We start from the raw sequence: 14,523 nt of genomic DNA, 5'->3' as shown, positions 1-14,523 counted from the left end.
GTGTACAGTGAAGTAGGCTTGCTCTGTCTGCTGTTGCCCTACTCATTTGGACAAAGTGGTGAGAGCTGTCATGCCTACAGACATGCTCTGCTTTCTTGGTGATAGGAGGTCCCCCGTCTCTGTTTGCTTCTCTATTTTTTATATCTCAAAAGAGATTGATTCAAGATTCAACCTGATCTTGTAGATTGAGTCCTGACTCATTAACATAACTACCTCTACTCCTGCCTCGTTAACATCACAGAGATAGAATTTACAACACAGGAAAATCACATCAGGTGACAAAATGGTGGGCAACCACACAATACTAGGAATCATGGCCTAGCAAAACTGATACACATTTTGGGCAGACACAATTCAATCCATAACAATGACACAGCCTTTGAGCACAACCAGCGAGGATGCTGGACATGAAGTATGGGAAGGAAACTTCACAGAGATCCCAACAGGAGACAGAGCACCCACCCTGTAGTTTCCCCTTCCCACCAGCCTTTGCCATGCCACTGCAGCTAGAGCATCCTTGGCTCAGGCCCACCACCAGGCCTGCACTGTTCCTCCCCTTCTGCCATTCATCCAGCTGCTGAATGGTGGGAAACAAGCCTGTAACACTTCTCATCTGACACCCCTGCCTATCTGGCGAGGGGCTGGGAACGCCCCCAAACTACTGGACCAACATCAGGAGGCAGACAGTGCATGCCCAGTCCGCCCTTAGCCACCCTGCCAAACCAGTGTACAATGAGGCAGACTTGCCCTGCCTGCTGTTGCCCTAACCACTCGGACAAGGTGGTGACTGCTATCACGCCTACAGATGGCAAGCAGCAAAGCATGCCTGGCATGCCCTGTCTGGCATATCAAAACAAAACAAAGAAGCAGGATGAAACAAATGAACATATAATCAATAAATAAAGAGCCAAGCAGTGGCGGCGGCAGCAGCAGGACCACTGCGGCGCCGGGAACAGAGACCAGGAGGGAGCGCAAGGCGTTGGAAGACGTTGGCTTCGCGGACCCAGTGACAGCGCGAAAGGTTTTAACAACAAGTGTGCACCATGTGTGAATATAAGTTAGTCGTTATTGGTTCAGGAGGTGTTGGAAAGTCTGCTCTGAGTCAGATGGGAATGGATTTTGGTCTTTCTCCCTACCGTAGTTTGTTCAAGGAATTTTTGTTGAAAAATATGATCCTACGATAGAAGATTCTTATAGAAAGCAAGTTGAAGTAGATGCACAATGGTGTATGCTTGAAATCTTGGATACTGCAGGAATGGAACAATTCACAGCAATGAGGGATTTGTACATGAAAAATGGACAAGGCTTTGCATTAGTTTATTCCATCACAGCACAGCCCACTTTTAATGATTTGCAAGATCTGAGAGAACAAATTCTTCGAGTTAAAGACACTGACGATGTTCCAATGATTCTGGTTGGAAATAAGTGTGACTTACAAGATGAAAGAGTTGTAGGAAAGGAACAAGGCCAAAATCTAGCACGACAGTGGAACAACTGTGCATTCTTAGAATCTTCTGCAAAGTCAAAAATAAATGTTAATGAGATCTTTTATGACCTAGTGCTGTAAACTAACAGAAAAACTCCTGTACCTGGGAAGGCCCTCAAAAAGTCATCATGTCAGCTGCTTTAATATACTAAATGCATTGTAGCTTTGAGCCAGGTCTGAAAAACTGTTGCCCTATTCAACAGTGCCAGCATTCCAACTTTGTTAAACCTACGTCTTAAATGGACTTTCCTGTGGTGGTACCCTTTAAGAGGCGGATGAAAGCTACTACATCAGTTTGTAGATTCTAATCACTTTCCAGTATCACAAGAGAGATTTTTACTTATATAATAGCCCTAGAGTATGCAAGTGGTAAATCCAGAGGCTACATCCACTATTAGTGCTAAGAGACATTCTTCATCCACCGATGTTGTACATGTATGAAAATGGTGTGCTGTATACTTTAACACAACTCATACTTTGTATTGGAGAGTACAATAATGTAAATCCTAAAAGCACTACTATCTTAGCATAATAAAAGAAAGTCCAAAGAGCTCCTATATAGACTACTCCAGATAACTTTGCTCTTTTGATACTTGTAGCTTATTGTAATTTTTTTAAAGAAATTCAAGATCATTATCGTTGTATTGTACAAAATAAATGCTTTGATCAACACAGCTATATAGTTTTTTTTTTTAATTTTTGAAAAACCTGTGGAGACTGTGATCTTGTCTTTAAAATATGATAGTCCTTTCAGTATAATGTCTTAAAGACATTGCTTTTAATATCTGTTGGGAAGGAAATGTCCCGACTTTTCAAATCTCTTATTATATGTTTCCTTTTTTGTTTACATAGGGAACAGTGTTTATAGTTGTGTGTACAGTGGGGGTCTACAACAAGAAGTGTATATTTTCAAACAATTTTTTAATGATTTAACAATTTTTGTAAATCACTTTCAGGCTTCTGCAGCCGTAGATTCTCACTGTGAATCCCTTGCTTGCTCATGTGTAAGTGTATTTGCAGTACCAAATATACAGGTTTAGTATTTTTGCCTGTTAGTGATTGTTTCAACGTGTAACGTTTTGGTTGAGATGTTAAATGGTTGACCAGTACTGTGGATGTGAATGTGGGAAGTAATTTTAATCATGTGTAATTGGTCACGAGGCCTAAGCTGCAGTAACTATTGCTGTTTTATTTAACCATGCCTTGTTGCTTCGTATGCATTAACATTTGGGTGTAAAGATTGTGTGTCTATCCAACAGGGAGCCACAGTATTTAAATACCATGTATGCAAGGATGGTTTAACATTAGAAAAATCAATCAATGTAATCCACGACATAAATAGAACAAAAGAAAGGAATTACATGATCATCTCTGTCGATGCAGAAAAGGCATTCAATAATGTCTAACACCAGTTCCTGATAAAAACTCTCAATAAAATAGGAATAGAAGGGAAGTTCCTTCACATAATAAAGGGCATCTATACAAAACGGGATACAAAACCAACAACCAACATCATTGTGAAAGGAGAGAGGCTGAAAGCATTCCCCCTGAAAACAGGAAAAAGCCAAGGATGCCCTTTAACAGCACTCCTATTTAACATTGTGCTGGAAGTCCTAGCTAGGGCAGTAAGGCAAAAAAAGAAAGAGCAACCAAATTGAAAAGGAAGAGGTAAAACTATTCCTATTTGCAGATGATATGATCCTGTACATAGAGCACCCCAAAGATTCCACAAGAAAACTACTGGAACTAACAGAAGAAGGTTACGGAGAGTAGCAAGATACAAGATGAATATACAAAAATCAGATTCATGTACAATAAAGGGAATTTTGAAAAGGAAATCAGGAAAACAATACCACTTATAATAGCCCCTAAAAAGATAAAATACTTAGGAATAAATTTAACCAGGGACGTAAAAGATCTAAACAAAGAAATCTACAAAAATACTCTTGCAAGGAACGAAAAGAGAGCTACATAAATGGAAAAATATGCTATGCTCATGAATAGGAAGACAACATCGTGAAAACATCAATCCTACTGTTATGGATTGAATTACGTCCCCCCAAAAATGTGTGCATCAATTTGGCTGGGCCATGATTCTCAGCATTGTGTGATTTTCCTATATGTTGTAAATCCTGCCTCTATGATGTTAATGAGGGGGGATGGGCGGTAGTTGTTTTAATGAGGCAGGACTCAATCTACAAGGTTGGATTGTGTCTCGAGGCAATCTCTTCTGAGATGTAAAGGACAGAAGTGAGCAGAAAGACAGGAGGACTTCATACCACCAAGAAAGCAGTGCCGGGAGCAGAGCACATCCTTTGGATCCAGGGGTCCCTGTGCAGAGAAGCTCCTAGTCTGGGGGAAGATTGATGAAAAGGTCAACAGAGAGAGAAAGCTTTCCCCTGGAGCTGACACCATGAATTTGGCCTTTTAACCTACTTAAAAAAAAAAAAAAAAAAAAGCCATCCACTTGTGGTATTTCTGTTATAGCAGCACTAGATAACTAAGACACTCACTCAAAGTGATCTACAGATATATTGCAATCCCGATCCAAATACCAACAGCATTTTTTAGCCAGATGGAAAAATTAATCACCAACTTTACATGGAAAGAAAAGAGACCCCAGATAAGCAAAGCATTACTGAAGAAAAAGAACAAAGTAGGAGGCTTCACACCACCTGATCTCAGAACCTACTATACAGCCACAGTACTCAAAACAGCCTGGTACAACGACAGACAATGGATCAAGAACACAGATGTAAATCCATCCACCTATGGCCAGCTGATCTTTGACAAAGGACCAAACTGCATCAAATGGGGAAAAGACAGTCTTTTTAACAAATGCTGCTGGCAAAACTGGATGCCCATCTGTAAAAAAATGAAACAGGGCCCACACCTCATACCATACACAAAAACTAATTCAAAATGTACATAAGACCTAAATATATAAACCTAAAATGATAAAGATCACGGAAGAAAAAATAGTGACAATGCTAGAGGCCCTAATACATGGCACAAATTCAATACAAACCATAACTAACAATTCACAAATGCCAAAAGATACACTAGATAACTGGGAGCACCTAAAAATGAAACTGTTATGCTCATCAAAAGACTTCACTGAAAGAGTAAAAAGACAATGTACAGGCTGGGAAAAAATTTTGGCTATGACGTATCTGACAAGGGCCTAATCTCTAATCTCTAAAATCTATAGAATACTTCAACACTTCAATAACAAAAAGAAAATAATCCAAAAAAAAAAAAATGGGCAAAGGATGTGAACAGACACTTCACTAAAGAAGACATTCAGGCAGCTAATAGACATGGGAGGAAATGCTCATGACCACTAGCCATTAAAAAACTAGCCATTAGAAAAGTGCAAATCAAAACTACAGTGAGATACCATCTTACCCCGACATTACTGGCACGAGTCAAAAAAACAGAAAATAACAAGCATTTAAGAGGTTTCGGGGAGACTGGAACTCTTGTGCTGCTGGTGGGATGTAAAATGGTCAAACCACTATGGAAAATAATACAGCATCTCCTTAAAAAACTAGAAATAGAAATATTATATGATCCAGCAATCCCACTCCTAGGAATATATCAGAGAAATAAGAGCTGTCACACAAATAGATATATGCATATCCATGTTCGCTGCAGTATTATTCACAATAGCAAAAAGACTGAAACAAGCTAAGTGCCCATCAACAGACAAAAGGATAAACAAATTTTCATACATACACATAATGGAATACTATAAAACGATAAAGAACAATGATGAATCCACAAAACATCTCACAACATGGATGAATCTGGAGGGCATTATGCTGGGTGAAATAAGTCCATCACAAAAAGAACAAATATTGTATGAAACCACTATTATAAAAACCCAAGAAGAGGTTTACACACAGAAAAAAATAATCTTTGATGGTTATGAGGGAGGGCAGGGCTAGGTAATGGAAATCACTAACCAGATAATAGACAAGTGTTAATTTTGGTGAAAGGAAAGACAACACACAATATCAGGGAAGTCAGCAGAGCTTGACCAAGGCAAAGTCATAGAAGCTTCCTAGACACATCCAAACACCTTGAGGGACCGACTTATTGGGGCTGAGGGCTGGGGACCATGGTCTCAGGGAACATCTAAATCAATTAGCATAACATAGTTCATAAAGAAAACGTTCTCTATCCTACTTTGGGGAGTAGCAGCTGGGGTCCTAAAAGCTTGTGAGCAGACATCTAAAACACATCTATTGGTCCCAACACACTCAGAGCAAAGAAGAATGAAGAAAATCAAAGACACAAGGAAAATATTAGTCCAAAGGACTAATGGACCACATGAACCACAGCCTCCACCACCCTGAGCCCAGAAGAACTAGATGGTGCCCGGCTACCACCTCTGACCGCTCTGACAGGGATCACAATAGAGGGATGTGGACAGAGCAGGAGAAAAACATAGAACAAAATTCAAATTAAAAAAAGAAAAAAAGACCAGACTTACTTGTCTGACAGAGACTGGAGGAACCCCTGAGACTATAGTCCCCGGACACCCTGCTAACACTGAACTGAAGCCACTCCCAAAGTCCACCTTTCAGCCAAAGATAAGACAGGCCTATAAAACAAATAACAGACATGAGGAACATGCTTCTTAGTTCAATCAAGCATGTGAGACCAAATGGGCAACACCTGCCCAAAAGCAAAGATGAGAAGGCAGGAAGGGACATGAAACCTGGACGAATGGACACAGGGAACCAGGATGGAAAGGGAAGTGGGGAGGGTGCTGACACATTGTGGGGACTGCAACCAATGTCACAGAACAATTTGATATATATTTTTGTATGAGAAACTAATTTGTGCTATAAACATTCACCTAAAACACAATCAAATTTTTAAAAAAATAAAAGAGATGAGCTCAGGGCTTCAGAGTCACAGCTAGAGTGCCACATAAAAGACCTGAAATTTGCCACTTCTGCCCTGAAAGAAAACCTTATTTCTTGTAGTATTAGAACTGACATTGCCGAAAACCAAACTCAGAGTCTTATAGAAAGAATGGCTGAATTATAAGCCAATTAAATTCCAAACTTCAGATTGTGTCTAAAGTGAGTGCATGGATTGGGAAGAAATGGGATCCTGAGCCTTGAGATGGGAACATATGGGCAGATAATCAGGAACCTGGGGACATTGAGCCCCTAAACTCTGTTGCATCACTCCTGCCAACAGAAAGAACCCTTACTCCCACCTGATGGTTTTACCCCAGCTGTGCCTGAAGAGTCTTTGTAGTTTCAGACATTGCCAGGGGCATTTTCTGGGGCACTGCCTGGGGCAGACGCCTTACAAGACATTGCTGAATGTCCTCAGGACCCAAGCACACCACCCATATTTGCTTCTAGACCTGTAACAAAAGTCTCACCAAGACCCAAGAGGTGAAGTACAAAGTGTGATCCAGGAGGAAGTATGCTACACTCCAAAAGAACTGCCTGGTTTTTCTAATAGGTACAAACAAATCTGGCAAATATGTGTAGGAATGGCTATTAAGGGTGTGTGAAAATGGTGCAACGAACATAAAGTGGATCACTTTGAGTTTATTGTTATTAGCCCACTAAGCACACATTCTTCATTCAGTGTTTCAGCTCAAGAGGTTAGAAAAGGATCTAATAGTTTACTTGGTTAGTTTACTGAAGCATGGATTAAGTGGTGGCCTACTCTTTTTTTTTTTACTCTAAATTAAGTTGAAATGACAGACCTACCTTGGTATACCGTAGAAGAAGATACCCAAAGTCTTAAGAAAACCAGCACACTAGAATGGATTTATCAGGTCGGACCCACAGGCCTGCCCCATGGAGTGCCCAGAGGACACAGCTTTTACCACAATGCTGAGAAACAAATTTGCGAAGGGAGGCCTAGCATTCTTGATGACTGCTATGATTGCTATTTTATGCAAGTCAGGTTTGACAGTGGGAACTGCCCTAACTGAATTAAGACACATAACTACAATGGGGCTGACTGGACCTGGTGGTGGCAGGGGCCAAGCTGTGACACTTAACAAAGGCTAGGTGGGTGTGGCTACAGTAATGGACAGCAGAGTCAAAACAGTAATCAGAATAGTCTGACTCATATGGACTTATGGCATTGGCTACTTACTCACGGAGTCCCTAGAAGTGAAAGAGATGGGAAATTTACTAAATATTTACTTGATCTGTACAAGCGAAAGAATTCTAGGTCAAGTGAATGGCAGTCTAACTTGAATCTCCAAAATAGAGAGTTACCACCCCTCAATCAATTCCCAGACGAGCCAGTTTACAGGCCCACTTCACCTTTTCATGAGAGTGACTGTTCATTGGGAAAAAGGAAATAAACAGACTTTTCAGGGATTCTCTGGACACTGGCTCTGAACTGACACTAATTCCAGGAGATCCAAAATGTCAATGTGGTCCACTAGTCAGAGTAGGGGTGTATGGAGGCCAGGTTATTAATGGAGTCTTAGCTCAGGTCCGTCTTACAGTGGGCCCAGTGGGTCCCCAAACCCATCCTTTAGTGATTTCCCCAGTTCCAAAACGCATAATTGGAATAGACATAGTCATCAATTGGCAGAACCTCCACACTGGATCCCTGACATGTGAAGCAAAGGCTATTATGGTACAGAAAGTCAAGCAGAAGCCATTAAAACTGCCTCTACCTTTTTTTTTTTTTCTACCTGGGAAAATAGTAAACCAAAAGCAATACCACATTCCTGGAGGGATTGCAGAGATTACTGCCACCATCAAGGACTTGAAGGACGCAAGGGTGGTGATCCCCACCACATCCCCATTCAACGCACCTATTTGGCCTATGCAAAGAAACGGATCTTGGAGAATGACAGTGGATTAACGAAAACTTAAGCAGGCGGTGACTCCAATTACAGCTGCTGTTCCAGATGTGGTTTCATTGCTTGAGAAAATTAATGTATCACCTGGTAGCTGGCATGCAGCTACTGATCTGGCTAATGAGTTTTTCTCCATACTTGTTTCAAAGAACCATCAGAAGCAGTTTGCCTTCAGCTAGCAAGGCTAGCAATACACATTCAGTGTCCTACCTCAGAGATATCAACTCTCCAGCCCTATGTCATAATTTAGTCAGCAGGGAACTTGATCACCTTTCCTTTTCACAAGATGGCACATTGGTCCATTACATTGATGCCATTATGCTCACCAGACCTAGTAAGGAAGAAGTACCAATGTTTCTAGGCTTACTGTTAAGACATTTGTGTGCTAGAGATGGAAAATTAACCTGACAAAAACTCACATGCCTTCCGCCTCAGTGAAATTTCTATGGGCCCAGTGGTGTGGGACATGTTGAGCTACTCCTTCTAAAGTAAAGGGTAAATTGTTGCACCTAGCCCCTCCTACAACTGAAAAGGAGGCACAACGCCTGGTAGGCCTCTTTGGTTTTTGGAGGCAACATATCCCTCATTTGGGTGTGCTACCCCAGCCTATTTATCAAGTGACACAAAAAGCTACTGGTTTTGAGTGGGGCCCAGAACAAGAAAAAGCTCTGCAACAGGCCCAGACTGCCGTGCATATCACTGTGCCACTTGGGCCACATGATCCAGCTGATCCCACGGTGCTTGAAGTGTCAGTGGCAGAAAGAGATGCTACTTGGAGATGCTGCACTGGTGAATCACAGTGCAAATCCATAGGATGTTGGAGCAAAGCCCGGACATCCTCTACAGGTAACTGCTCTTCTTTTGAGAAAGCTTTTGTCTTGTTACTGGGCCTTAAAAACCAAAAACCAAACTCACTGCCATTGAATCAATTCCAACTCATAGCAACCCTATAGGACAGAGAACTGCCCCGTAGCGTTTCCAAGGAGCAGTTCATGGATTTCAACTGCCGACCTTTTGGTTAGCAGCTGAATGCTTAACCACTGTGCCACTGGGCCTTATTGTTGTTAGGTGCTGTTGCATCAGTTCTGATTCATAGCGACCCCACGTACAACAGAACAAAACACTGCCCAGTCCTGCACCATTCTCATAATCGTTATGCTTGAGCCCATACTAGCAAATGAAGGTTCCGAAAACTTGACTCCATCCACATCATTAAGGTCAACTCCACTTTGAGGAGGCAGCTCTTCCCCAATCACCTGTTGAGTGCCTTCCAACCTGAGGGGTTCATCTTCCAGCACTATATCAGACAATGTTTCACTGATATTCTAAGGTTTTCACCGGCTAATTCTTTTCAGAAGTAGACCGCCGGGTCCTTCTTCCTATTCTGTCTTAGTTTGGAAGCTCACCTGAAAACTGTCCCCCATAGGTGACCCTGCTGGTATTTGAATACTGGTGGCATAGCTTCCAGTATCACAGCAAATTGCAAGCCCCCATAGTACGACAAACTGACAAATGCGTGGGGGCCACTGGGCCTTAGTAGAGCCTAAACATGTAACCATGGGCAACCAAGTCACTATGCAGCCTGAACTGCCCGTCATGAACTGGGTGTTGTCTGACCCACCAAGTCCTAAAGTCAAACATGCGCAGTAGCACTCCATCATTAAATGAAAGTGTTATATATGACATCAGCCTCAAGCAGAATCCGAAGGCACAAGTTACATGAGGAAGTGGCTCGAATGCCCATGATCTCCACTCCTGTCACATTACCTCCCCGCTTCCAGTCTGCACCTGTGGTCTCATAGGGAATTCCTTATGATGAGTTCACTAAGAGAAAATGCATGCCTGGTCTACAAACAGTTCTGTGTGATATGCAGGCACCACTCGGAAGTGGACAGCGGCAACACCGTGGCCTCTTTCTGGGACTTCCCTGAAGGATGGTGGTGACAAGAAATACTCACAATGGACAGAACTTTGAGCAGTGCACCTGGTTGTTCACTTTGTTTGAAAGGAGAAATGGCCACATATGCAACTGCATACTGATTCACGGGCTGTGGGAAATGGTTTGGCTGGATGATCGAGGACTTGGAAGGAACATAACTGAAAAACCGGTGACAAAGTAAGGGGAAGAGGTACATGGATTTTAACAATCAAGTGAGTAGAATAACGTATTCTGTGGAAACCAGTCATTCTCCTTCCTAGCTACTCCTGTCATTGCCCAAATGGGCTCAGGAGCAAAGAGGCTTTGGTGGCAGGGATGGAGGTTATGCATGGGCTCAGCAACATGGACTTCCACTCACCAAGGCCAACCTGGCAATAGTCACTGCTGAATGCCCAATAGGCCAGCAGGCAATATGAGTCCCCAGTATGGCACTATTCCTTGAGGTGATCAGCAAGCTACCTGGTGGCAAGGTGATTACACTGTACCACTTTCATCATGGAAAAGGCAGCATTTTGTTCTTCTGGGGAAGACACTTAGTAGGGATATGGATTTGCCTTCCCTGCACACAGTGCTTCTGACAAAACTACCAATCATGGACCTACAGAATGCCTTATCCACTGTGATAATACCTGCACAGCATTGCCCAGCAATGAGCAAATGAAGTGCAGCAATGAGCCATGCTCATGGAATTCATTTGTCTTAGCATGTTCCCCATCATCCTGAAGCAGCTGGCTTGATAGAAGGATGGAATGGCCTTCTAGACACAATTACAGTGCCAGCTAGGTGGCAATACCTTGCAGGGATGTTGGCAATATTATCTAGGAGGATGTATATGCTCTAAACCAGCATCTAATATATGGTGCTGTTTCTCCCATAGCCAGGATTCATGAGTCCAGGAATAAAGGGGTGGAAATAGGACTGGTACCACTCACTATAACCCCTAGTGATCCATCTCCAAATTTTTGCTTCCTGTCCCCACAACCCCTTGTTCTGCAGGTCTAGAGGCCTCACTTCCAAAGGGAGGAATGCCCTCACCATACCTTCTTTAACCACCTTGCAGAAATCCCATTAACCCTGACTCCTTATCGATACATGCTGTCAAGTCGATTCCGACTCATAGAAACCCAAAAAACAGAAAAGAACTGCCCCACAGGGTCTCCTGGGTTGTAATCATTACAGGAGCAAATCACCAGGTCTTTCTCCTGTGGAGCCACTGGGTGGGTTCAAACCATCAACCTTTCAGTTGACAGGTGAACACCTAACCACTGCACAACCAACACTCCTTTTGCCTCCTTAGTTTTCTTCATGGGATATACCTATCCGACATAGATCTTCTTAAATTTATGTTTTTCTTTCCCTTCTCCAGGATATAGGCTCTACGAGGACAAAGACTTTGTGTGTTTTCAATGGCTTATCCCCAGCCCAACCCCTGTTCTTACTTCAGGTCTCAGCGTAAATGTCACTTCTCAGAAGGCTACCCTACCGTACCCCCATGTGAATAAATAAGGTCTCTCCTATTCTCTCCCATAGCGTTCTCTTTATATTCTTCAAAGTGCTTACCAAAATGTGGAATTGCATATATTTCCATTAAAAAAAAATTTAACATCTCATATCAAAAAAATAATTCACCATGACCAAGTGGGATTCATACCAGGTATGCAGGGATGGTTCAACATTAGAAAAACAATTAATGAACTCCATCATATAAACAAAAGACAAGAACCACATGATCTTATCTATTGATGCAGAAAAGGTATTTGACAAAGTTCAACACCCATCCATGATAAAAACTCTCAGAAAAATCGTAATAGAAGGAAAATTCCTCAACATAATAAAGGGCATTTATACAAAGCCAACAGCCAACATCACCCTAAATGGAGAGAGCCTGAAAACATTCCCATTGAGATCGGGAACCAGACAAGGATGCCCTTTATCAACACTCTTATTTAACATTGTGCTGGAGGTCCTAGCCAGAGCAATTAGGCTAGATAAAGAAATAAAGGGCATCCAGATTGGCGAGGAAGAAGTAAAAACATCTCTGTTTGCAGACAACATGATCTTATACACAGAAAACCAAGGAATCCTCAAGAAAACTACTGAAATTGAGAGAAGATTTCAGCAGAGTATTGGGATACAAGGTAAACATACAAAAATCAGGTGGATTCCTCTACACCAACAAAAAGAACATTGAAGAGGAAATACCAAATCAATACCATTTACAGGAGCCCCCAAGAAGATAAAATACTTAGGAATAAATCCTACCAGAGATGTAAAAGACCTATACAAAGAAAACTACAAGACACTACTGCAAGAAACCAAAAGAGGCCTACATAAGTGGAAAAGCATACCTTGCTCATGGATAGGAAGACTTAACATTGTAAAAATGTCTATTCTACCAAAAGCCATCTATATACAATGCAGTTCTGATCCAAATTCCAATGACATTTTTTAATAAGATGGAGAAACAAATTACCAACTTCATATGGAAGGGAAAGGCACCCCGGATAAGTAAAGCATTACTGAAAAAAGAAGAACAAAGTGGGAGGCCTCACTCTACCTGATCTGAGAACCTATTATACTGCCACAGTAGTTAAAACAGCCTGGTACTGGTACAACAATAGATACATAGACCAATGGAACAGAATTGAGAACCCAGACATAAATCCATCCACATATGAGCAGCTGATATTTGACAAAGGCCCAAAGTCAGCTAAATGGGGAAAAGGTAGTCTCTTTAACAAATGGTGCTGGCATAACTGGATATCCATCTGCAAAAAAATGAAACAAGACCCATACCTCACACCATGCACAAAAAGTAACTCAAAATGGATCAAAGACTTAATTATAAAATCTAAAATGATAAAGATCATGGAAGAAAAAATAGGGACAATGCTAGGAGCCCTAATACATGGCATAAACAGTATACAAAACATTACTAACAATGCAGAAGAAAAACTAGATACCTGGGAGCTCCTAAAAATCAAATACCTATGCTCATCCAAAGACTTCACCAAAAGAGTAAAAAGATTACCTACAGACTGGGAAAAAGTTTTTAGCTATGTCACTTCCCATCAGCGTCAGATCTCTAAAATCTAAACAATACTGCAAAAACTACAAAAAGACAACCCAAATAAAAAACGGGCAAAGGATATGAACAGGCACTTCACTAAAGAAGACATTCAGATAGCTAACAGATACATGAGGAAATGCTCATGATCATTAGCCATTAGAGAAATGCAAATCAAAACTACAATGAGATTCCATCTCATTCCAACAAGGCTGACATTAATCCAAAAATCACAAAATTATAAATTCTGGAGAGGCTGTGGAGAGACTGAACACTTATACACTGCTGGTGGGAATGTAAAATGGTATAACCACTTTGGAAATCCACTTGGCACTTCCTTAAAAAGCTAGAAATAGAACTATCATACAGCAATCCTACTCCTTGGAATATACCCTAGAGAAATAAGAGTCTTTACACGAACAGATATATGCACACCCATGTTCACTGCAGCACTGTTTATAATAGCAAAAAGACGGAAGCAACCAAGGTGCCCATCAACGAATGAATGGATCAATAAATTATGGTATATTCATACATGGATTACTACACATCGATAAAGAACAATGATGAATTCATGAAACACTGCATAACATGGAGGAATCTGGAAGGCATTATGCTAATTGAAATTAGTCAGTTGCAAAAGGACAAATATTGTATGAGACCACTATTGTAAGAACTTGAAAAACAGTTGAAATAGAAAATATTCTTTGATGGTTATGAGAGTGGGGAGGGAGGGAGAGGGGTTTCACTAATTAGATAGTAGATAAGAACTATTTTAGTGTTGAAGGGAAAGACAACACATAATACAGGAGAGGTCAGCACAACTGGACTAAACCAAAAGCAAATAAGTTTCCTGAATAAACTGAATGCTTCGAAGGCCAGTGTAGCAGCGGCAGGGGTTTGGGGACCATGGTTTCAGGGAACATCTAAGTCAATTAGCATAATATAATCTATTAAGAAAACATCCTGCATCCCACTTCGAAGAGTAACTTCTGCCGTCTTAAACACTAGCAAGTGGCCATCTAAGATGCATCAATTGGTCTCGACCCACCTGGAGCAAAGGAGAATGAAGAACACCAAAGATACAAGGTAATTATGAACCCAAGAGACAGAAAGGGCCACAGAAGCCAGAGACTCCATCAGCCTGAGGCCAGGAGAACTAGATGGTGCCC

At 41.5% G+C, this 14,523-nt stretch overlaps 1 pseudogene; it reads left to right on the top strand.

The window, feature by feature from the left end:
* Positions 1-1,043: 1,043 nt before the first annotated feature.
* Positions 1,044-1,712, top strand: LOC126072528 (ras-related protein Rap-1b-like; annotated as a pseudogene).
* Positions 1,713-14,523: the final 12,811 nt, after the last annotated feature.

Source organism: Elephas maximus, chromosome 3 (assembly GCF_024166365.1).
Source record: "Elephas maximus indicus isolate mEleMax1 chromosome 3, mEleMax1 primary haplotype, whole genome shotgun sequence".
NCBI lineage: Eukaryota > Metazoa > Chordata > Mammalia > Proboscidea > Elephantidae > Elephas > Elephas maximus.
Note: the sequence above shows the minus strand (reverse complement) of the source record. Positions and strands in the feature narration are given on the sequence as shown.